We start from the raw sequence: 24,833 nt of genomic DNA on the forward strand, positions 1-24,833 counted from the left end.
ACTCAACAAATATATCACTCGTCGATTTTCGATCAGATATTACGAAATGAATGTTTGTATGTATGTTTATTTGATGTGTATGTGCTTTCGTTTACGAGTAGCGTTGATTTATCGGCGAATAAAACAAGCTGAAAATGTTGAAATCGGCACGTCACTGATTGCAAGCGCCGGGAACTGAATTCGTATGAAACGGTAACCAAAATAAATGAATGTGCTGATGTCGTCGACTTCCACCGTTTTGAAATGTAAGTACACATCAAAAAAAAACTCGGAAATCGAATTATATGAGTGATGAATATATAAGAAATGAAATAATAAAATTGTATGTAATTTCATTGCCCAAACAAAAAAAACGACTAAAAACTAAGACAACCAACCCAAAAAACAAAAAAAAACTAAAACATAAAATGAGAAAGGTTAGGCGAATGCCGATGATCTAAAATATCAAGTAATTGGAATAAATTGCTTAATACGGGTATTTAACGCGCACGTACCTTTTATACTTCGCAATTAATAATGAAACGCGAAAGTTTAAAATTAGTAAATTAGTTATTAAGGAATTATTGTAATATTTGGCTGTTGAATTTGTTTGTTGAAATTGAAATTGCTGTTTGAATCTAACACTAATAACTACAAATCGAAACATAAAGCGCAACTTGAGCGAAATTGTAAATACTTCGTTGGCTCAGCGACCCAAAGAGAATCTTGGCATTCCGATACTAGAATTTTATTTGTAAAATACAAAGTTTTACTTTATATTTAGATATACAATCTTGTGTATTATGCGGAGACCCATAATAATAATAATCTGAACTTATCAGACCGTTGCAGACCCTCGAATGAAGCCAGGTTTATGTCTCTCGCCGTAAAGTCGAGATCCGTCACATTAGGACTAAGGTCAAGATATACCCATCAGGATCGTATAGCAAATATAATAAGACAGATCCTAGCTAGTAAATGGAAAATGTGTAGACCATGATGATATCAAATGTATTCCACTTGTAATTACAGTCTAAAAACATGTTATCTTGTGCATGAGTCGGTACGCGGTAGTAATAGAGGATAATTCGCAACTTGCAGCGAACTTGACAAGTTGACTGTGCTACTTACGAGAGGATGGAAAAAAGTAATATTTCAATAATGCAGGGAGATTAGTATGTAATAAAGAAATACCTACATACATTCGCGAAAGAGACTATTAGTTTCCCTCATGCTCCATTACCTGAAACAAGCAATAAATAACATTAGTATTATCGATAAATCAAAAATGTTTTTCAAACAAGCGCTAAAAGACATCTTCTTTGAAATTGAGTTGCAAAGATTCCATACGCGAACATCGTTACCTCTCATACATACATAAAATACATTGCAATTTAAATAAAAGCTTGTATAACACTAATACTAATTAACATAAGATCCAATTCAACTAGAAACGCAAACAAATGAAGAATGAATTTTCCTTTCCATTGCGCTCAACAAATACTCAAACAGCATCTAAAAAAGGGAGAGAGTGCATTTTCCTCTAACAAATCTAGATAGAAGCGTGTAAAACGTCGACCCATTACTTAAGTGGGGTTATGTTTTACGCCTTTCACCCCCTGTCCAATAAAATAAGGAATTTCGACCTCTTACAAAGTGCAAACGGGCTTCAAGGTAAGTATTGCTCAACCTTCTTATACAAAAATCATATGACATAGAGAGACGAAAAATATAACTTTGACTTTAGTAGGAAGTTGAGTAATTATTTTGTATTGTACAATTACTAATGTTATTGCCTAAAATTAAAAGATTTATTTATTTACTCTTTATGTCATGCACACTAAAATGGTCAAACCGATAGCGGCGTCGTGGATCGGGTCGGGAGGTTCCCTCTATTGTGGTTGAGCTTCGCGATGGCTGACTCACGCGTCAACTCGTGAACGGGTGCTGCCGGGGGGAACTGGTCAGCTCGATCTTTTAAAAAATATTCATCAAAAATCATAATATGTTTCTATAATATATATAGTATAGATAAAAAATTATATATAAATATTTAAAAAATGGTAAGCCCTTCTGGCATAATAGGGACCAACACTGTTTGAATGAGTTTCTTTCGGCATTTCTTCTCAGCAGTGGTCGCTCCGAAATGCTAGTAGTTTGTAGCTTTAGTAAACATCATTTAATTTAGAATATGACGTGAAAAAGTGCCTGTGAAGGCCTAATTTCTGAATAAATGATTTGATTTTGATTTATGAATTCTCACGGTAGTATAACTATACTACCGAGAAGGACATGGGTACCTTTCATCCCGGAAAAATAACTATTTATCCGGGATGAAAGGTCCTATGTCCTTCTCCGTATTTCAAACTATATGTATGCAAAATTTCAAGAAAATTGGTTGAGTAGATAGAGCGTGAAGAGACACAAACGAACTTACTTTCGTACTTACAATATTAGTTAGGATTAACCATATTTTCTTTCAATTTTATCTACTTTTTAAGACATTAACAACTTGGCGATTAAAATTGGAAATAGGAATCAGAATGCTAAATTTGAAAAATCCGTAGAGTTCTAATTGATTCGACCAATAATCATAAATAAATCTGATTCTTAAACAACAACACTAAGGTTCATAATCGAATAACGTTGGATTTGTGTCAGGGTAACACGTTCTATTAAAATCTTAAATGAGCAAACTAATTAAAAACTGCGGCCCAAAGTAAGCCAGCATTTTTATCAGATAAAACGGCTATTCGGAACCTTGTTAACGCTTATAAAACATTCTTGCTATGAACTAGGATTGCATACGGGACCTAGTTAAAAACGTGAATAAATCTTGTATTTAATCCCCAAACAAGATTTTAGCATAAAAAGATAAAATTGAATAGCAAGCTTGTAAATAAGGGGTTCCGCACCAAATAAGATTCGGCCAAAACATGACGGAAAAATATACAGAAACAAATTCTCATTGGTCGTTTTACTGAAAGGCAGAAAAATATTTTTTTTCTAATATTAAGTAGTCATACGGCCCACTATATGAAAAGCAATCACAGCGTTGTCACGTACGCACGCAGTCATTTGAGATAAAAGCAGCTAGATCTAAATCACATCCTGTACTATGATACAGTTTTTACATTATTTTATTTAACTTGCAATGTAACTATGGTGGAATCTTGTGCAAATCAATTTTGTAGCAAATATCTTCAACCAGTTGAGATGAAATTTTGTACACACGTTTAGTTTGGATGACAATGCATTATAACGATGGTGCATCCAGGAAAGGATCCAGACGTGGGAACTTCCTAACGGTTTACTGCACGGACCTGATTATTTACCACACATTGAATCCAATCTTTCTGACAATCATAAAAGCTTGTGTCAAAAATGATATATTTTTATAAAACCTGATCTCTCTTATAAACCACATAAAATATTTTTAGTACAAAAATTAAATGCTTTATTTTGAATTCTATTTATTATTATAAATGTATATTCAGAGCACTTAATTATACGTTTTATAGAATAACTAGATAAATAAAAAACAAACGGTACGTATTGATAGGGAGTTGGTCTATAAGCACGGAACCCTAAAAACAGTTACTCGAAGCGCTGAATAAGTAAACATCCGTGGTTGTGGTGTCCGGTGCAGCGTCCACACGTTAATGAGTAGTAAAGTGGGTCAGAGCAGGGACAACAAAATGTTACATTTTTGGGACAAATAGGTATGTAAACGTTTCTTATATGTTTGTACCAACTAAGCTATCGCCCGCTGCTCCGCTCGCGGTAGCTACAAATCATGCTTATTCCAAATTTAATTGAAATCGGCCCAGTGGTTTAGGCATGTAATCCTGGCAGACAAACCTTCGCATTTATAATATTAGTAGGAAACTTTAATGTTATTTTCTAATTTAGTCAACATAGAATGTATTTTTACAAGCTTTTATTTAACTGGTATGTAAGGGTAAGTGTGTTTGTTCGGGTGGAATCTTGCAACTCAATTTTAAAGCAGATGTCTTCAAACGATTGAGCTGAAATCTGGTTATATTTGATGGCGATGCATTATTGTGATATGCATTACCAGTGCACTTAGGATCGGATCTTGATGAGGGAACTTCCCAACGGTTTACGACATGGACATGATTTTTTATGTCACGCGTTGAATGAAATATGATCTCTGAAGAAAAAGACGTATGTCAAGGATGTGTGCATGTATATTTGTTACTCATTCACACAAAATCTACTGAACCGATTGTTATGAAGTTTAGTACACGGGTAGAATACAACCTGGGTACACATAGGGTACTTTTTCTTAAGCCCTGGGTCAGCTAGTCCGAGTTAGTATATTAACGTATGTCGTAATAGCAGGTAAATAGATACGGTCAAATGTACGTACGTACATTCCAACATTTTCGAAGGTTTTACACAAATTCCAGATCGCAGGGAGCGGAGCATCAGTCACATTTCCGTAAACCAAACTTGATAGAATATTCACGATGTGCCAAACAACGCGCCTGGGTTTTATTTTCTGCTTTGATACAGAAAATGGGTCAAACTTCGTTGCTAATAAAAATGGATAGGATTCCTATGTAATTTCACGCCAATGCTATGTAGGCAGCGTCGGTATTGAATGATATTAATATAATATTGGATCTTAGGCTTTTCTTTCTTTTATTTCTCATTTCCCATTGATGCTGGTCAACATTGTCAATGTAAAATGTACAAACGATTGGAAATATTAACTGCTGAAATTGATAGCTGACACAAAACCGCAGTAGACAACATTAGTATTGACGAAATTCCTAGCATATTCTTATATTAAATATTTTATCTAAACCCTTGGACGTCATATTTTAGATAATCGTATAAAAACCATTCAGATATAAACACAAAACTAATACAAGACTCTCTAACGACTGGGTTAGATTCCCGCCAATTTATCTGGGAAGTCGACACCAGTTTGATACGATCTACTAATGTTTGACCTCGGTAATGTACGACCCGCAATAAACCCACCGAAAGCGTTAAGCCACACGCGTTTAAAGATATGGCGTCTATAAATTTACAACTTCTATTTCGCCCGGTAGAATGATTCATACATATTATTGTGACGCCTTGATTATATTGTTGATTATAGTAAGATTATAAAACTTCGTCATATTAATAATGGTAAAAGGAACCCTCTTAACCCAAAGCGATCTGAAACCAAGACTTCTTATGTAGCAAGAAAAAAATTACTTCAAAACATCCGTGGCGTAGTGGTCACGCGCGTATTGGAAGACCTTGGTTCGAAACAATTCGAAAGAATTCACAGTGTGAGCTCATAATTCTAATTGTGATCACAAATATTTGTCTGCGGTTCTGGATGTGTTCTGCCCGTTTCTGTGTTTGTGTCCTTCGCATCCGCGATACAACCCTAGTGCTTAGTGTGGGACGTCGCGTGTACATTTATTTATTTACTTCCGAATTTGAATAATTAATACAGAAACGAACAAATTTTCAATTTACTAAATTAAAATGAATACGTCACCAACTGGAGAATTCAAAAGAATAGCTTGCGCCTTGCGCTTCGCACGAATACGTACTGTTTGATCAATAAAAAAAAATTCTATGCTATCGTTCGTACAGTTACATAGAGTGAGTCATCAGTTAATGCAAGATAACTTGACTTGCATGAAGACTGTACGAATAGGCACGAGGCGGAGTATCTTCAAAAATTGCTCCGCATATGTTAAATTTGCAGAGTTATATTCAAATGAAGCCAGAATATATTTGGCCTTTGTTAAACAAGGGAGCGAGTAATTCATTTACTTAGGTCCTACTGAACCAAAGTAATTTTAATGCTGTTAGCATTCATTTATGTATAAAGGATGAAATCAACTTGATGGAAAATTGGATATCCACGTGCCTGCTTGCAAGTATAATTCATTTCGTGTTATAGGCGAGAATAGGTCTTGTTTAGATAAAAACACCCTATGATTAAACTGAAATAATCCAAGACAAAACTAATGATAAGTCTATCAATTCAAATTATTAAGTAACTAGAAGCTAGCAAAGTCTTTCGATGAAATAAAGTAGACAAACCTCCCAAACTGTATTTGATGTCACAAGTATTGTTTTAACCATTTGAAGACACATAAAAGATTTACGATACGACACGGAAGCACGTACAAACTTTTGCCACGAAACGTTGATCCTTAGGCGCTAGGTAACCCACTTCGTCGATGCAGAAGTAAATAAAATATATTTAAACCACGTTGTTGCGGTAGAGAACAAACTATGATTTTAATATAGATCTCATTTACTTTTATGATAATATATATGTCAAAGAGACAATAGAACTTTATAAGTCTTAATAATACACTTTAATTCTAAAATCTTGAATGAAAATTTTAAAAGAGAGCAAGCATCATCCAACCATAATATAACATCGTCTTAAGGAAATATACACAAACTCAAAATTAAGCTAAGGCGTATAGCGGGCAGGAATTCTAATGCAAAAATTTACCTTCCACGGAACCCCAATTAAAAAGAAACATTACGCCTTTGTGCACCTTAATAAAACTGGAGTTGGCAAGGGCAGAGCACCGAAAGATGGGAGGAATTGAATGAAATATAAAATTTAATTATTAAGTTTCCGTGCTGAATATTTTTTGTCAAATATTTATAATTTGCATATTAAAAAAATATTATTTCAATATAAGTTCAAACAGATACATAAGCGATGTTTAGCATATGATACATACATTTCTTTACTGTTCCTCTTACTGTGTGCCCAACCTCCCAAACTCTCATTTATGTATTTCTTTTTTCGTTTACCGGTTGACTGGAAGAGATCTCTTTATTTCAATCCATATACTTCTTTATATTATGCTGTAAGCAACAAAGTTATATTTCAAACTAACAACATAGCATGCATGAAGTAGTCAACTACAATAAAATTATATTTACGTAAGTAATGTAATTCCATACTACGAACGAACTACCTAAATGCTTGTAAAACTTAAATTACGATTCAGCTACAATTTCTTGTATTTTCTTCTGTTAAATAAAAATTCAACATTGTAAGGCAGTAGCGAACATAAATTAAAAAGTTAAATGCCGTTCAGGTAGTTCATAATCCAAGTTTTAACATTCAAATGTAAGTGACATTCTCGGAAACTATAAAAAACATTTGTAATAATCTCGGGCAAATTTGTTTATGTCACTTTTAGACGACACAAAAAAAACTCGTACAAACTTTTATTACGTTCACTTCCACAAAGTTCTCTTCGTTAATGATTTTCTAATGGATGTCCTTTTCATTCAATTTCCCGAGCTATTCGAATGATAAATAAATTGGAGTTCCCTTTGTTTTGTCATTTGTAATTGGATTTAACGGACTTGCTCAGCGAAAATTATTCCATTTTTCATTTCAGTGATGCTAAATATTTTAGTAAATAATGACCATACACAGAAAACGATGTGGTGTGTGTTCCCGCCCTAGGATAGCACCACTCCAAATCCTCCCACGGATGTTGAACGTACGAGGCGAGTAAGGGACAAGCCTTAACAGCTGATGGGCAACAAGAGCATCTCCAAAGAAGGTTTATGTCAGCCAGCCAGCTAAATCTTCAAAACTTTTATGGTTGATTTTTGAACCGTTGGCTTCGGGGCGTCACAGCTCCGAATGTAATCGGGAACACGCGAGGATGAGAGAGAGAGAGAGAGAGAGATGCAGAAAACATTGTAGGAAATAGGATGTGCCTTCTGTTACTCTGTTTCATTTGTGGTAAAGTCAACGACAAGGTAATTTCAAGTTACGCAGTTTACTGTTTATACTTGTGGTTGTGTTTATGACGCTTTAATGAGTATAATGTCGCAGACGACAATGTCGGTTTTCCTTTATTTTATTAAAGGACGTTAAAGACAAACGAAAACAAGGCGTATTAATCAATTGAAGGTTAAATATTGGAACTGTTAGAAAGATACATATTCATGTTAGCTCTTGTATCTATATAATAAGACGATAAATGTCAATCGAATCGAAATTCAGAAATTGAATCGACTAGTGTCCCCTACAGAGTATCAGAGACAGTACAACTATAAATTGAGCTCGCATCGTAAATGCTAGCTGAATTGATGGTCCCAGACGTGTCCAGTTGCAGTTTCATTTCTAAGCATCAAACACAGTTAGAATGCCTCTCCCAAAGACTTCTGCAATGACCGATTAATAGCATCTTGCATCCGGCGTCTTCCTGCGACTTTTTATGATATTGTCAGTCCACTTGGTTGGTGGATGACTAGCGCTGCGCTTGCCGATACCTGGAAGTATTTGGGAGAGGCCTGTGTCCAGCTGTGGACTTCTTGTGGCTGAGATGATGAGGATGATGAAATCCATTTGCTTATGCTATAGACCAATAGTTGAATTGACAAGCTTTGATATCATTCCATGATCTGTTGAATTGTATGGTGATAAATAATATATGGCTTGCGAAATAAACCAGTATGATAAAGAATACCGGTTGCGTTTGGGGTTATGAAGCAGCAAAGCCCAGAGTAAAAAAATCCTTAAATATTTGAAAATTTGGCTTTGGTCTACCCTCCTTGGAAATGCTATTGTTTCCTATCAGCTGCCTAGGCTGTGTCCCTCAGTCGCCTCGTATACGACATCCGCGGAAGAATATGGAGTGGTCCTATTCTAGGGCGGAACCACACGCCACACTACTTCGAAAAGGTCTATAGCAGAATAAAACATGGAAAAAAATAACGTTTATTTCACTTATCGCAAAACTCATAGTACTCCTGTGACTTTTCTCTGTCCACAATACAAATTGCACTCCGCTTTACTGTTGAACCTATTCTCGTTGCCTCCACATCCAGAATAGAACATAGGCATACACTCCCTTCTCACCAAGTCGAAGAACCATCTAAATTGCATCTGTTGACAGGGTCCTTTAGACGGTGCCTGGTAGCAAAAGTACGGTACGTTACCCAGGTTAGACGGAAAAGGCCCATCCACAGGTCCTGGAAATTGTACATTTTATCAACTATTGCAATTATTATAAAAGTGTAGAACTCTGTTAAACGAGAATTAGTTATATTGAAATAATATTAATTAATAAATCATTAAAACACGGAAACCAAGCAGACAACATCGTAGGTGGGAAGATGATATAAATACAGTGGCAGGGAAGACCTAGATGTGGAAAACAAGAGACCAAGATTTGGGACACCACTTGGGAAGGCCTATGCGGGAACGCAAGATAATCAATCAACCGTTGTCTGCCAAATGATAAAGCAGATGTAACATTTATTGTAAAATGCAAAAGATTGTGAATAAAGGCTATCTTTATATAATACATCTTGAAGAATACATCGAAATCATGAATTCAAATCTCAATCCTTATCCAGGAACAATAAACTAACACTAGTAAAAGCAGATTGTGGACTAGACGCCACTGGAGCAAGTCGGGGAATTTCTGGCGAATTTGCATTTAGCATTGCAGACATTCTCTGAGAGACAGTACGCCTTTCAGATAATGCCGAATTGAATTAGCACATACATTTTGTAGACTCCATATTCAATTAAAGAAATGAAGAATCAGTCTAATTAAATAATATAGATGTATGATAATAAGTGTTAAATTAATACAGGTAAAAACATTAAAACTTAAAAATAAAATTAATGGCTGAATAATTCTACAGCTGTCGACTTGGTAATTATTAAGGTACATATAATTCACTTACGTCCATCTTTGAGATAGTCATGTCCTCTAAAATTTTTTCTACTATATCTAATAGCAAATGCTATTTCAACTGCAACAAACAAAATTAATAATGTGGCGCCGTGTCTGCTCATTTCGGTTGAAATCACAATATCTGGAATTGCAATCGCAGTCGGCAATCAGAAACAATCAATCGGTGTACTCGTATGGTATTTTATTGCCGTCGTTCATATGAATTTTAGATAAGAGTGAAGATTGTATTGTTATTACCTTCTCTTTCATAAAGGTTAATGTATATTTATCATATCCTGGTTACAATTAATAGAAATATAATTCAGTAACATCCATCAATTTTTTTGTATAAATGTGTAATGTCGTGCACTAGGTAAATAACAGCAGAGTTTTGTTTTGGATTTTACAAGAACTTTTTTCTCAAATTGATTACTACAAACTAAAATAATATCGGTAGTTAATTCACTCCGATACCTATGTGATGTTTGTGTTCCCATACCTATGTAATAAATTATGTTTCTTACTTAATCAAACATTAAAAGCGTCAAAACTTAATATCACAAATACATATTCGAAATAATCAAGCAACAAAAACTGATTAACCCAAAATATTGCATATATAACAAAATTTTAATTTACTGCTGATTTTTAATTAATATATATATGGACAGAAACTTGCATTATATGCCGTGAAACTCGTATATGCAAGAGAATAAGCTCTTTAAACCTAGCATGTGTTAACCTAATGTTAAAGTTTGTTACGTTGGTAAAAGGATAACGCTCCAGGTATAAAGTCAATCACTATTTTAAGTAACAAGTAAATTTTAGTAACGAGACTTTAGCAGCAGCTTTTGCATATTTCAGACAAAATATGGGTCGTAAACCATGATTTCCTCTACTTCCTCCCCTTCTCTTGGGTATTTCACTAGCGACATAAATCATAGCTCGCATGCCACACACATAAGATAATATATCTCCATATCAGGTCCAATCGCAAATCATAGGAAACAAAGATTAGCCATTAGAATAGGCTCTCACCAACTCCCAAAACGTAGATGCCGTAAACACTTCAGCATGAATTTAGTGAAGCGAAAAGGCGATAAGCGAGTCGTGTCGCTCTTGTTTCTACCACCATATTGTACAGCTTTGTATACTGGCTACGGCGCAATATATTTTTTAATAAAGTGAAGGCTGAAGAATATTTCACAAATCATTTGACGGTTTTTATTAAGTTCGAAGATATTATATAAAACATGATACGATTTTCAATTAACACGCTTAGAATAACGTAGGCACTTATAAAAAAATCTTAGAAGGATCTTTGGTTTGATGACCTTCATTTTTTTAGAAACAATCAAATCCAATTAGAATTTGAGTCGAAAAGTTTTAGTTTGTTTTAAGGCTTATAGCTCTGATAGTCGCAGAATAGTCTATATTTAGTCTAAGTTACAAATGTATGTGTTATAGACCAAGTGCTTATTTATAACATTATTAATAATGCCCGGGATTGAACCAACTAATTTTTCACATTGACTGAACATAATGAATATTGTCGTTGTTGGGCAATCATTTGCGATATTTGTTCTAACAAGAAGAATCTAAGTTTATTTGTTTTCGTTTTTGTTTTAACATGATAAAGAATTACTAAAGTCACAGACAAAGCTCCTGCCTCGGCTCATTTTGGACATTATTCAAGTTGCACATTTTGATAGTGTCCTATCAATCACTAGGTCCATAACATATACAAAAATGTTTGTACATGTTTGTCCATAACATATACAAATGTTTTAAATTGACAAAATTAAGTCAAAATAATTATAAGATAATGACGTCCGAGAACAAATCAAAAACCACATGGCAAATTATAAATCAAGCTAGACTAAACATACCAAAAGAAACAATAAGTCGAATTAAAGTTGATAATCACTACATAACAAATCCAGAGGAAATAGCTAATTCATTTAATAATTATTTCATTGACAAAATCAAACCAGAAAAAAGAAGTCGAGCCAATACCATATCTGCTATTACCCATAGACAACATTCAATGTTTATGGCCCCATGCTCACCAGAGGAAGTTTATAAAATTATAAAAGAACTTAAAAATACGGATAGTGTTGGGTATGATGGTGTTTCAACCAAAATACTCAAAGCTGTAAATGAACATATATGTCATCATGTTAGTCACTTAATAAACCTTAGTATAGAAGCTGGTGTTTTCCCTCAAGACTTAAAAACTACCATAATTAAACCTTTATTAAAAAAAAATAACAAAGAACTAATGCAATATTATCGACCTATAGCTTTAAATTCTATATTTTCAAAGGTTTATGAAAAACATTTTTCCAACCAATTAAACGTCTATTTTGAAGATAAAAAAATTTTGTGTAATGAACAAAAGGGGTTTCGTCGTAATAAAAATATAAATATGGCCATCTATGATTTTTTGAAAATTGTATTAACTGAAGTTAACATCAGAAAACCCATATGCTCTATATATTGTGATATGACACAAGCTTTTGACTATGTTCAACATGACATACTATTACACAAGTTAGAAGCGTACGGAATTAGGGGTAATGTGTTAAATTTAATAAAATCATATTTATCTAATCGTAAACAGTTAACAGAAATTTCAAAATTCAATCCTAAAACACAATCGGAACAACATTACTTATCAACTGAACGTTCTGTATTATATGGTGTTCCACAAGGTAGTGTGCTTGGGCCCCTTCTTTTCATAATATATATTAACGATCTTCCAAACACTACCAAACATAATATGACTTTATTTGCGGACGATAGCACGGTAACAATAAAATGTAATGATGTAAATATTTATCAATTAGATATTAATGCAACTTTAACATGCATAATTGAATGGCTTGATAATAATAATTTAAAGATAAATCTTGACAAAACCAATATAATGCATTTTAGTCAAAGACCGCTTGATACGGAAAATTATAAAATAGAATATCAAGGCCATGTGTTGAAAGAAGTTGATTCAACAAAATTTCTAGGGCTAACTATAGATTCTAAATTAAACTGGAAACCCCATATAGATGGTCTTAGTAAAAGACTTAGTAGTTCGGCGTTTGTACTATTTAAACTCTCAAATGAATTAAACATAAAAGCGCTTCTTACAGCTTATCATGGTTTAGTGGAATCAATACTTAGATATGGAATAATTTTTTGGGGCAATTCGACGGATAAGGATATAGCTTTTAAAATGCAAAAACGCTGTATTCGCGCAATGTTTAGACTCCAAAGCACTGATAGTTGTCAGCCGTTTTTTAAAGAACACAAAATTCTTACACTTCCGTCACTTTACATACTTGAGGTAGCAACATTTGTGAAAACCAATGCTCATTTATTCCCTCGTCTAGCTGATGTTGTATTGAGGAATCATCGAGATATCTATCGATTATGCATGCACCCATCAAAAACTGCTTTACTCGGTAATAGCATAGTATGTATGGCACCGAAAATTTACAACAAAATTCCAAATCAATATAAAAGCTTAAATTTAAATCTATTTAAAAAGCACCTCAAGTCTTTATTAACTGATAAATGTTATTATACTTTAAATGATTTCTTTAATGATAGACTCGGATAGAATTTAGGGCTAGTATAGTACATTATAGTTCATTATAGTTTGTTTTGGATTTGTAGTGGATAGCATGCTCCTCTTTATTTAATTATATTTGCATACCTATATTCGGTAAAACGTGTAGGTCTAATTCATTTTGACTATTTGTACTCATGTTTTTGGCAAATAAATGTTTTCTTTCTTTCTTTCTTTCTTTCTTTCTTTCTTACGTCCGGGGAAACTTGCAAAACTACTCCAAAAAGTAGTATACAACATCTCCAACTAACATATTGTGTGACACTGAACAAAGCGATGGAGCGTTTAACCAACACGATCTAATAAGTTAGAAGCCAACATCTGAAAGACGCACGCGATACTAATTACTAAGAAAACAAGGAGAACTTACAAACAACTATTTATATTATGTGGTTAGCCAAACTTCTGCAATATTATTTCATTAAACATCTTTGCTCGAAACCGAATTCAATGTAAATATAGGCTAATAAAATATTAAGCATCTTGTAGATGAATATTTGTTTGAAGCCTCGATAATAACAAGTACAAATTCATTCGATCTATGTATTTGAAGTCGGCTTCACACTGTCAGCGAACTCAGACAGTTGTAGAATGCATGAACAATACGTAGTTTTTATGAATGCTTTTATTCATCGCATTAAAAATACCAGCAATGTATGCCTATCCGCTGATATTTGGCGAACTGTAGAGCCCAAAATTGCCCAAATGATATGGAGGTAACATACGACCAAATATAAAACATTGTAAAAATGAATTCCATAGACCATTTAGTCGAAGAAATTCCTTCCTACGAAGAAACTACAAAACATCACAAAACTTACTGCCATGGTAATTGGACTCTTAACATCTCACGAGGGTACTATAAATTAAACTTAATTATAATATAATGACACAGATGTGGCCCTTTCTTGGGGATTCGAGAATTTTCACATTCAACTTGTCTCAAGAACAAGAATAATTAATTAATATTACACGCTTCGGCAAATAGATTTCAATACGAGATTCAATTAGCAAAACGTTATACCACATTATCCTTGTCTCTGCTTACAAAATCTAAATTCGCTTATACCTTTACCAAAACATTGACAAATGGACAAATTAGGGGAATTAAAATTAACGTATTTTGTAAATTAAAAAGTCATATATAAGTATGAATTTTTTTTTCACAAAAAAGTTTCGACAACTAACAAATCTATTTCATTGGATGTAAATTTGGCAATAGAAACCTTAGAAAGTAGTTGGAAAAACTTACCACATACGAACAAGTACAGTTAACCAAGAAAATGAGACATTTCTACATAACCCAATTGTTGTTCGTTCCTGAAAACGTGTTTGAAATGATTTTATTTTAGCGTGTGGATCCACAGGATACTGTAACTCACTCATCGCAGCAAACTGACGGAAGGATTAAATTTACATTTACGTTTTATCTAGCTAGTGGTTTATATTCATTTACAAGTAATAATTCAAAATGCGTTTTAAAACTGGGCTTACGCTTTATAGCTCAAGATATGAGAGAGAGAGAGAGACATGATGATTTAAAACCAATAGAGGGAATGAAAAATTTCAATAACACATTAAAGGACAAAACCACCGAAAATCTTCAATTAATACTTTTAATGTTCTTTAAATGGTATCTTGATTAAGATAGGACAGATTATAAAATGACCTCTAATTTGGTTAATCTTTGTAGCTTTATTGGCAGGCCTTTGTAATCTTTCCATTAATTTTGAGTACAAGTTAAAGGGTAAAGGGATATTATTAAGATTCCATAACAGATTATGGCCTAAGGGTATAAAAAAGGCTTGCTCATGATTTTTTTTTGCAATAACAATGTGTGCCTATGTGGATTATATTCATTTTGCAATCCAAAAGCTTCCAATATTATATTTTGTAGCTTTATTGTAACAAGAAATTTTAAAGGTTCAAATGATTGGGCATCGATGCAAATAATTTTATCAAATAAGAGAAAAATGTAACAACGGCATGTGATAATTTCCCACAGGAGTATGTGCTGGAGAAATTAAATTCGTAGGTCGGAAATTAATGGAAAGTAACACGCATTTATTTATATCAACACGGTTAATATGGTACTCGTCTAGGGAAACGAATGCCGTAACCGATACCGTGATGAATGACGAATGTTAGGTACTATTCGTAATTTTGTATACATGATGTAATACATTATGATGACATAATATAAAGTTATATAAAATGTATAAAGTTAGGATCAGGATAGTTAAGATTTATGTTCGTACATTACTGTGTATTATGGCCAGTAGTTTCTAACTTTTTGGGAAACCACTATATAATATAGAATTTGACGTAGGTCTAATTTCTTTATCGAATTTGATATTTATTAGACAGGGCTAACGCCTTACGTTTCTATGAAGCACGATTTGTAAAATATAATGATAAGGAGTAGAAAACCCGATAAAATATCGTTCAGACTAAAATAAAGGGACGCAGAATATTATTATCCAGTTTGATATTACCATCGCGAACTAAGCGATTGAGATGCCGGCTGCAGTTAGTCAAGAAAATGAAACGTCACAAACATTGGGCGTCAATTTTTCAACTTGGATGGTTTAATAACGCTCGGCTGCACCTGCAATATTGAACTCCAGAGTATTAAGTAATTTTCCATATTGAAATTTGCATTTATTTACCTACAGAAATTGTAATTAACCCTTCGATCACGGAGATAATAGAAACAATTAAAAAACAATAGGATCGCAACTGAAAGGCTACACTTATTTTATCGCAAGTTTGAGAAACTATAAGATACACGTAAACATTAATTTTTATGGATCAAACGAACTTACCTGAAGTGAAGTTAGATCACAATTCTGTTAACAGTTTAGTTTGATACGATGTAGCTGTCTATGAAATATAATATATAGCTGTTAATATCTGACAAAACAATAAATCTTTATTTGAAAATTGTTTTGGTAGATATTAGATAAAGAGAATAAGATATCGTACCTTTGGAGATTTCAAAATCATTACCATGCCTAAATTTTTAAACATTTCTCTATTAATTAATTTTTATACTCAGTACTTATAAATCCTTCCACTCCACGAAAAGTTTTGTATCTTTTAAGTCATGAGCATCATTACAAGCAATATCTTCCAAATTTTCTATACATTTTTTTCTAAGCATTTGAAAATACGCCAACATAATCGACACATGTCGAAATACATGTGGGCGGGTTTTGGGAAGCGAGTCACGAGATGGCAGCACCTGCACCTAATTTATTACAAGTGCTTTCAGAAACCGGAGCACTTTCAATGACACCGATTTGCATTATCTGCGGGTAGACGCGAGAACGCGTATATCAAAGCTAATACGAGTAAAATGATTAGATGAAGTCGGATGGATACAGTGGAGCTACAATTTGCATACTGTTTAAACGAACAAAATACTGACTTTTAGACTACAGGAGATCTGTTGTTTATATGAAATCATCTCAACAAATCTATGTAACTTTGTGATTATGTGAAAACATTTATACAGTGCGTATCAGTTGACGGACGGTGGACGTTACCTTTAAATGAAATCGGAATGGAATAAATTGACTTACTTTTACTCACATACCTAAATAGCAGCAATACCTTAGAAGAAACACTTTTTATGAAAAAGAAAAATAACATGAGATTTGGAGCAACATTTAAGAAGGCCAAAACACATTATCATGTTGACATTGCGATGACTGCGACAACATGTGGTGCTGACTGATAGCATCCTTAATGCCGGGAGATTGATGCCTTCAAAAAGCTACTTCGGTTTATACGTGAATATGGCATATCATCTTGCGTGAACCATTAAAATCACCTAGAAATTATATGCTTCGTATGACTCATTTAATTGTTACATGTTCATCTTTAATATCGTTATGATAATGCCTTTAAACAACTGTATCTTTTCTTTATAATCTCATATCAGTTTGTATATTCTGTAGCATTAGATCAATAAAAGTATTTTAGTGGTGTTCTACTAGATATGTGCTGACTAATATACGCTAAATGCATGAATCAACAATGGAATATTTGACCAAGCGAGCGAAGCGAGTCCATTTGACATTTTTTGTATGCATGTATGTTTGTAACGCGATAACTTTCGAAAAGTTGGTCTGATTTTGATGAAATTTCAAAGGTATGTAGGATCTGTCAATAGAATTTTTAAGTTCGTGGGGCATCAAACTCGGGTTAAGTCATTTTTGAAATATCAATAATATTAAGAGGTAAGTGATTCCATTCTACTAAATATAAATTTTTACGGTCGATGTGAAATTTTGCTGAGATATTGCCAAGTAAAAATAAATTATTATTATTATTATACTGCCAAATAAAAATAAATTCGCAAAACAACAGTCTTAACCATAAAACAAGTATTTACTAAGAAGATTTCAGGATGAATAAAGTAAAAAGTTAATATATAAAATGTTAATCGTACGAAACCTGCCAAGATTGCGACCTTCCTTATGAAACCCGAACAAATGTGGAGGACATAATGAAAGTCAAACAACAAGTATTGCTTATGCTCGATAAACAAGAAAATGTGCGGTAGAATAAGTTCTGGGACAGTGGGAACAGAGAACATGAGACAATAGATGAATATTATGTGGAGGGATGGTATCGCATTAAGAGTATTTTTTCTTTCTCATTCTACTGGCTTTATACTAATTTTACTTGGTGACGATTCTCCTCATTATCCTTCTACAGTTCTGTTGTGATCTGGAGACTATGGATCAGTTTTGGGCGAATATAATTTGTTATGATGTCTTTATCTTCGTCTATATCCATGTGGGGGTTTTCTACGTTTTCTCTCTCTCTGTAACTTTTAGTATTTTGCAAAATATCCTACTAATATTATAAATGCGAAAGTGTGTGAGGATGTGTGTATGTAAGTTCGTTACTCTTTCACGCAAAATCTACTGGACCGATCGTAATAAAATATGGTACGCGGGTAGAATATAGCCTGGAATAACACATAGGGTACTTTTTATCCCGAAATGCCCACGGGAGCGAAGCCCCGAGACGCAGCTAGTTAAAACCGTCAATAAATACGCTTTGGTAGGCCTTGTATATTAAAATTATTTTGTAAAGGTGCAAAATATAAAGCCTCATTTTAAATTACGACATGGCATCTCGCCAAAACAAAAGACGAACACTCATACCGGCAATCATTAATCATTCTTATTTAATTGTTTAAGTGACAAACACAGCCAAAACCCCCCTGTGTTGAACTCAAAGACCTTTGAATCCAGTGCTGAATGTAAAAAAGCCAATTTATCTAACTGAAATAAGCCAGTGAGCGCACTCATGAATTGCTTGGGTGCTTTTGACAATGGCAATCGGGAAGCCGAAATTGCTTTGGATGAATGCTAAATCGGTTGATTCCTGCCACCATTTCAGCACAAACTGAGCGCAAATGAAACGATTATTCTCCCCTATAGACAAAAAACTCATAAGCAAATAAAATCAATATCACTTTAAGCAATTAGTGTGAACTAAATTTAGGTAACTATGTCTATTGTAACAGGTTTGGTCAAGATCTTTATCAGTGAAGTATCTTCAAAACATGAGACGTGTGTGTGTGTATATTTATGAACTAGGTAAATTTTATGTAATTCTTAGCAAAAATAATAAATACAGAAACAAAATTTCCTTGCAAGCATCAACCAAAAACCACATAAATAATATCCAGAAAATATACGTCACGACAAGAAACAAATAAGAAAACATAACTTTTCTATTAGGGTTTTTGTTTTCCTGTTTATTTGATTACTTTCGTGATATGTTAATTAGAAGACAATACAGAAATAGCTCTTAAACGACTGTCTTTAAAATAATAATGTATTATACATAATGTGTATTATATACAAATATTTGTTGATGTTGGTCTCAGCTATTTCGTAGACATGAAATTAATATATAAGCAAGTATTATACCGAATTAACTATCTATCAGAGTCAGGAATATAAAATAAACAATTAGAATACCTGTGAGTGTGCCGCGCAATATTCCGGCGTCGGTTGTCTGAACGGGCTATGCACGGGACACGAGGTCGCATGCTGCGCGTGCGGCAAGTGATGCGCATGAGTGTGCTGGTGCGCGTGCGCGTGATGCGCGTGGGGGGGATGGCGGTGCGGCAAGCGGGGCTGCGGCGCGTGTCGGGCGCACAGGTGCGACGTGCTGCCATGGTGCTCCGCCAGCGACAGCGTCGAGCAAGATGGCCGCCAATAGCCGCCCTCCTCCATGTCAGGCCCAGGGGGGCATCGCGCCGCGCCGCAGCAAGCGCAGCGCCGCGCACACGTCAACGCATGCCGCCGCGCCTCGTGCGGGCACCAGTCGTCCCTCTCGCGGCCCGACACCCTTTCCGTTCCTCTCTACTCCTCACGCTAGCGTCTCCGCTTAGCGGACAACCGCCAACCGCGCATCCTCTCATTCGAACGCCAATACACTTTTCTCCTGCTCACTCATCAACAATGTTTTATATACACTTCACTAGAATCAATTATTCAATGTCGACTAGTTCTGTCAGATTTGATGCACAATTCACAGAACTCACAAAACTCCATCACTCTTTACACTAGACAGATAAAACTACCTTTTCGAAAACGACTTCAACGACAATTAATTAGTATTAGAAATTGAATGGATCGTGGACAAAGATCCGCATTGTTAGCGGTAGTTTGCAGAGGCGTTGGGAGGTAATAAAGGAATGTCGTATAATGTTCGCAATGGCTTAAGTTTGTCTTTCAGTATGAGAAGTCACCGCAATCTGCTTTACCTGTTCCAATTCAAGAGTAACTAGAACTAACTATGGCCAAAATTAATGTGAATACGGAACAATAGCTGTCGTTAATTTTCAGCCATTAATAAATCACCCATTATTTTTACATACATAACTATGTTCCTAAAACTATACATAATCGGAATTTTCAGCTGTTAAAAAATCTCATTGTAAGATAATTCGTTTTATCTTCGATTTTTCTTAAGATCCCGTTCTAACTTTTGGTGAAGTTCCACTTGCTCCTTGTTTTGTACAACAAGTCTCAGTTCACGAATAAGCCCCACATATTTGATTTCAATATTGAAACATTTGGCTTTAACTACTACAGTTAGAAATTGAAGCAAAATATTCTATAGTTTAAAGAGCGGAACTTCGACTTTGAAATCATTACGAGTACGGGCAAAATTTTGCAAACTTCGCGATCTTCGAATAAATTTTCATATAAACTGCGGATGTTCTTTGAGATGTGTATTGCGGATAATACAAAAGGATTAAACGAGCTTGTAATAATATTTTTAATATTGAATATAAAAGGGTGGTTCCTATATAAAAGCAAGCAAATTATAAGAACAAAGGCGGAGTTCAACGAATTTGAGTACATCCAAAATGAATTAATTACGACAAGTTTGATATCAAAAATGAATTAACAGTTTCGGGAAACGATTCCAATTTCGGAAATATTGATTAAATTGTGATTTCACTGAATCAGCTTTCAATACTTATTGACATGGCATTTATTACTCATTATTATGATTTATAATGATGAACACAGCGACAACGAGATAATTTATATTTTGTGAAGTGGAGAGACAAGCAGATTGCAATGACCATTGATGAACGCCAAAAGTTATTATTAAAGAATTCATAGAGTCACGAAAAAGCTGAAAATTTAAAAATTATACCTCTGTACAATGATCGACATTTTTACAGGTTACAAAGAGTCTCGAAAGAGAGAAAGTCTACGTAGAGACCAATACAAACTGATCTTTGAGTTGCTAAACTATCACATAGATATGTATATAGGATGCTTCATTGCTTATGAAGAAAAATATATCAAAATTGCATACTGAAAGTTCATGTAAAATGCATGGAGATGGAGGCCACGCATTTCCTGCGACAGTTATGATACAAGTCAAGTCTCGACCTCGTCCCAAGAACTAGGTCATAGATTTGCATCTACTGACGCTGTGTGAAGTGCAACTATGCAGTGATGAAAAATTCTTACACAAGAGAAAAATCAAGTGACTCAATATGATTTGCATATTGCAATTTTATGAAACGTGAAAAATTTGTGAGAAATCCTTTCATGAATTCTAATTTGAAAAGACTTCATGATATCCATTGATAAATTCAAATAACGTAATTTTTTTTATTCATTTGCAACTGAATGAATTTTGATGATGAAGGAGATGCAAGAACGCATAATATGGTCGAGATGTCGTCAAAATCATATCAAGAAAATGAGCCCGGATCTAATAATAATAAAATATATAATTATCATTTTAGTATTTCAGTAATGACGATTAAGTTCTAGTTAAATAATACAACACAATCTTTGAAGACACAGTGACTACAAAGTTACAAACCAGTGCAATCTGTACTCACAGAGACTTCAGTACTGTCATCAGGTACGGACAACGCTAAATAGTGTTGAGTAGTGGGTCCCCCGCCACTTCACTTTGCGGTGAGCAGTTTAGGTCTTAGTGGCAATGATACTAGATATGAATCTCATGTTAACAAGGGTCCTATTCAAATACAAACATTAATTTCTGTTAATAGTTTAGTTCTACTTTCAGGTTGACTTTGTGATTGTTGAAATATGATACATAGTGACACTATGTAATTAAAAATGGTATAATGATCTAAGCGAGCTCTTTGAAAATTTTGTTTCAATGAAGTTTATATAATTGAATTTCAATGTGGTCTCCTGTTGTATCAAATGATACACGTCAGACGTCAGAGAATGTCTAATAATGATAACCCACCTACAGAGCAAAATTACATCAACAAAATGAGAACCGGTTTTCGAATTGTAAATTATCAAGTTCATATCCATATTGATATTATCCATATCCATACTAATATATTATAAAGAGGAAATATTTGTATTTTTGTTTGTAATGAAATTTGGCACAGAAATAGAAGAAACCTTCATGAGTAACATAGGCTGTTTTTTTACTATGGTTTAACCAGAGCGAAGCTGGGGTGAATCGCTAGTATTCTATAAAGATTTTAATAGTTATGTGGTATGAAGGAAATAATAATCTTAAGTACAATTGTCAACATCTGTTGTAGCCATAATTTCCCGTGAGACTGCAGCCGTAAAGAATTCAAGCCATGCACCGACTTTAAACAATTTTCATGCCATGCACGTTTTTAATACTGGAAAATCCAATGAGTTCGAATTGGTGCAGCAGGAACTTCATGCAAAAAAATATTACTTGAGTGATAATATATTAATCCAACATGATAAATTAATCCAATTATCTATTTCGACTCAACAGCAAGAATATAAATCATGTCATTTCATCATCGTTCTCATACATAACATGTAATGTAAAGAAGTGAGACGGTATAATACTTGAGGATAAATTATCAATTAAAACAAAGAGACTGCGAAAATTTAAAATGTTTCGATATTTTGTGCAATTTAAAATTTGATGCCGGCCAAAATTTTGAAAAACCCAAGAACACACAACTATCACGAAACTCAGGGTCACAGGAAATAACCTAATTCCCAATTTCCCATTATATGCACAAAACTTGGCAAACACATTTTGGCAAATTAACAAACTGACATTTTAATGTTATTGTCCAGTGAAAATGAAAAAGCCTCGAGCTAAATGTGGTTCATTAAATTTGACTGTCTCGCTTTTCTCGATTGATAAACGTCATTTAGAGAGAACCTTGAAAGTAATTGCTGAAGGCATTTTTTATTCCTTTTTTATCTTTTTATATCCTGCCAATGCGATTTATAATTCAAGCATTGCATAGAATTAAAAAATATATTGCACTGAAACGAAAAACGATATGATAGTTGAACTGAATTACATAGAAATTAATTGAGGACAAGGAAAAACGGAGTGAAAATTACTTCAGAATATTTCCTCATACTTCCACAGGTCGAATCCAAAAATTTAAATTGCTGTGTCACATCGACGAAACGCTTTCTTACCTCATAAAAATATATTACATGGAACGAAATGGTACAAAATGTTTTTAAACTTATATTTACATAAGTAATGATTTGTTGCAAAATTGGCAAGCTTTATTTAGGAATATTAATATAAGCGGATCTAAGCGGTCACCAATGCCAACAAAACAAAAACTAAATGGCCAAAGAACGATGTCTGCTGCAGTCCAGAAATAAGGTCAGTGGGTCATCAGTTCGAAGTTGCTGTCACACAATGAGATATCTCTGCAGAGTGGGGCAGTTGGCACCAATTTTCAAATTTAACCGTCACGTTTCAAAAGAAATCGATGTCAGCGCTCGGATGAAAAAATCTTTCAAAAACATTTTCGGTTCCGGAATTCGGCATGGCTTTATTAATTTTAGGCACGGCGCCCTTCCAATCTGGGTCGGTGAAAAATATCGCCCGTGGCACAGCTGAATGCGATAATGAAAATAAATCAGCACACCTCCGTGCCGCTGCATCGTAAAACCTTGATACGTGCTCCCGGGCCGACACCGGCGAAACCGCAGTCACTGTTCTCTTTTCAAGGGTTAAACCAACGAGCTCTAATGGAAACATAATACGACATTGAAGATGAGGGAAACATATATTTCTGGGTCACGAAACAAAAAACAATGCTCGGAGGGTTGTGTATCCTTTATTCGTTTTACATTTGAAATGCGGTTCTGGGTTTCATTTGATGAGGCCTATTCACTGTCACCTCCACCTCCGATATATTTGTGAATATATATTGGTGTCGAACATTGAAAAGTTAGATATCCAAAACAGGACACCCAAAGGATATAATTGCGGTTTCAAAACTATCAATTACTAGCAGATGTGAAAAGTAAAAAATATGGTTATATTTTCTCTTTTGAATGTTATTTTATGAAACAGTGGTTATGATAAAAACTGACAAAAACTTTCGTCTCGACTTTTCTCTTATGAACAGTAATGTATTACTTTAAAAGAACAGCAATAAACTTGTCGAGTTGATAAAAGTGACGAAGTTTTTCCAAGCTTAAACACATTGATCTTTTATTACTGTTTTCACTTTTCAATTTCATTCTTTATCAATATTGATATTCATGAATCATCCTAACTGGAATTGTTCAAAAATCAAAATCTATAGAAGCTAAAATATTTTAAGAGGAGTAATGTGAAACAGTGCACCCACGAGAACTATTCACCCAATACAGTTGTAACAAGAACACTACTAATAAATAAAGAGATAATGGACCATTCCAGAACCACGTCACTGTTTGAGGCTCATAAGAATCATAAAGACCTTTACTACAGGGTCACATGGTCGGTAAAACTTTTATTTTTACGGCTTTGCATAAGGTGAGTTTATCCCAGGCTTGTATTGAAAGGGGCGTCACCTTGGACTATGTGGCTATATGGGTCACGGTCGCATTAGGTAAACGTCCGGGTTTTCCCCATCGTAGGTCCTATCTTATACTTCGCAGCAAACGCCAGCGATTTATCTCAATTCGCACTCATTTGTTATTCTTATACCATTATTGAATTAAAAGGGA

The 24,833-nt window shown here is 34.2% G+C and overlaps 1 protein-coding gene and 1 long non-coding RNA gene across 6 annotated transcripts in view; both read right to left on the reverse strand.

Annotated features, from left to right (window-relative positions):
- Positions 1–24,833, reverse strand: part of CASK — a 213,041-nt gene that overhangs the window by 142,804 nt on the left and 45,404 nt on the right. The gene's annotated exons all lie outside the window — the stretch shown is intronic.
- LOC135309777 (uncharacterized) lies at positions 531–8,741 on the reverse strand. The gene is made up of 3 exons (XR_010369981.1): positions 6,928–8,741; positions 6,723–6,849; positions 531–1,222 (listed from the first exon to the last, which is right to left on the reverse strand). It is a non-coding gene; the product is annotated as an uncharacterized LOC135309777 (long non-coding RNA).

Source organism: Plodia interpunctella, chromosome 9, assembly GCF_027563975.2.
Source record: "Plodia interpunctella isolate USDA-ARS_2022_Savannah chromosome 9, ilPloInte3.2, whole genome shotgun sequence".
NCBI classification, from domain to species: Eukaryota; Metazoa; Arthropoda; class Insecta; order Lepidoptera; family Pyralidae; genus Plodia; species Plodia interpunctella.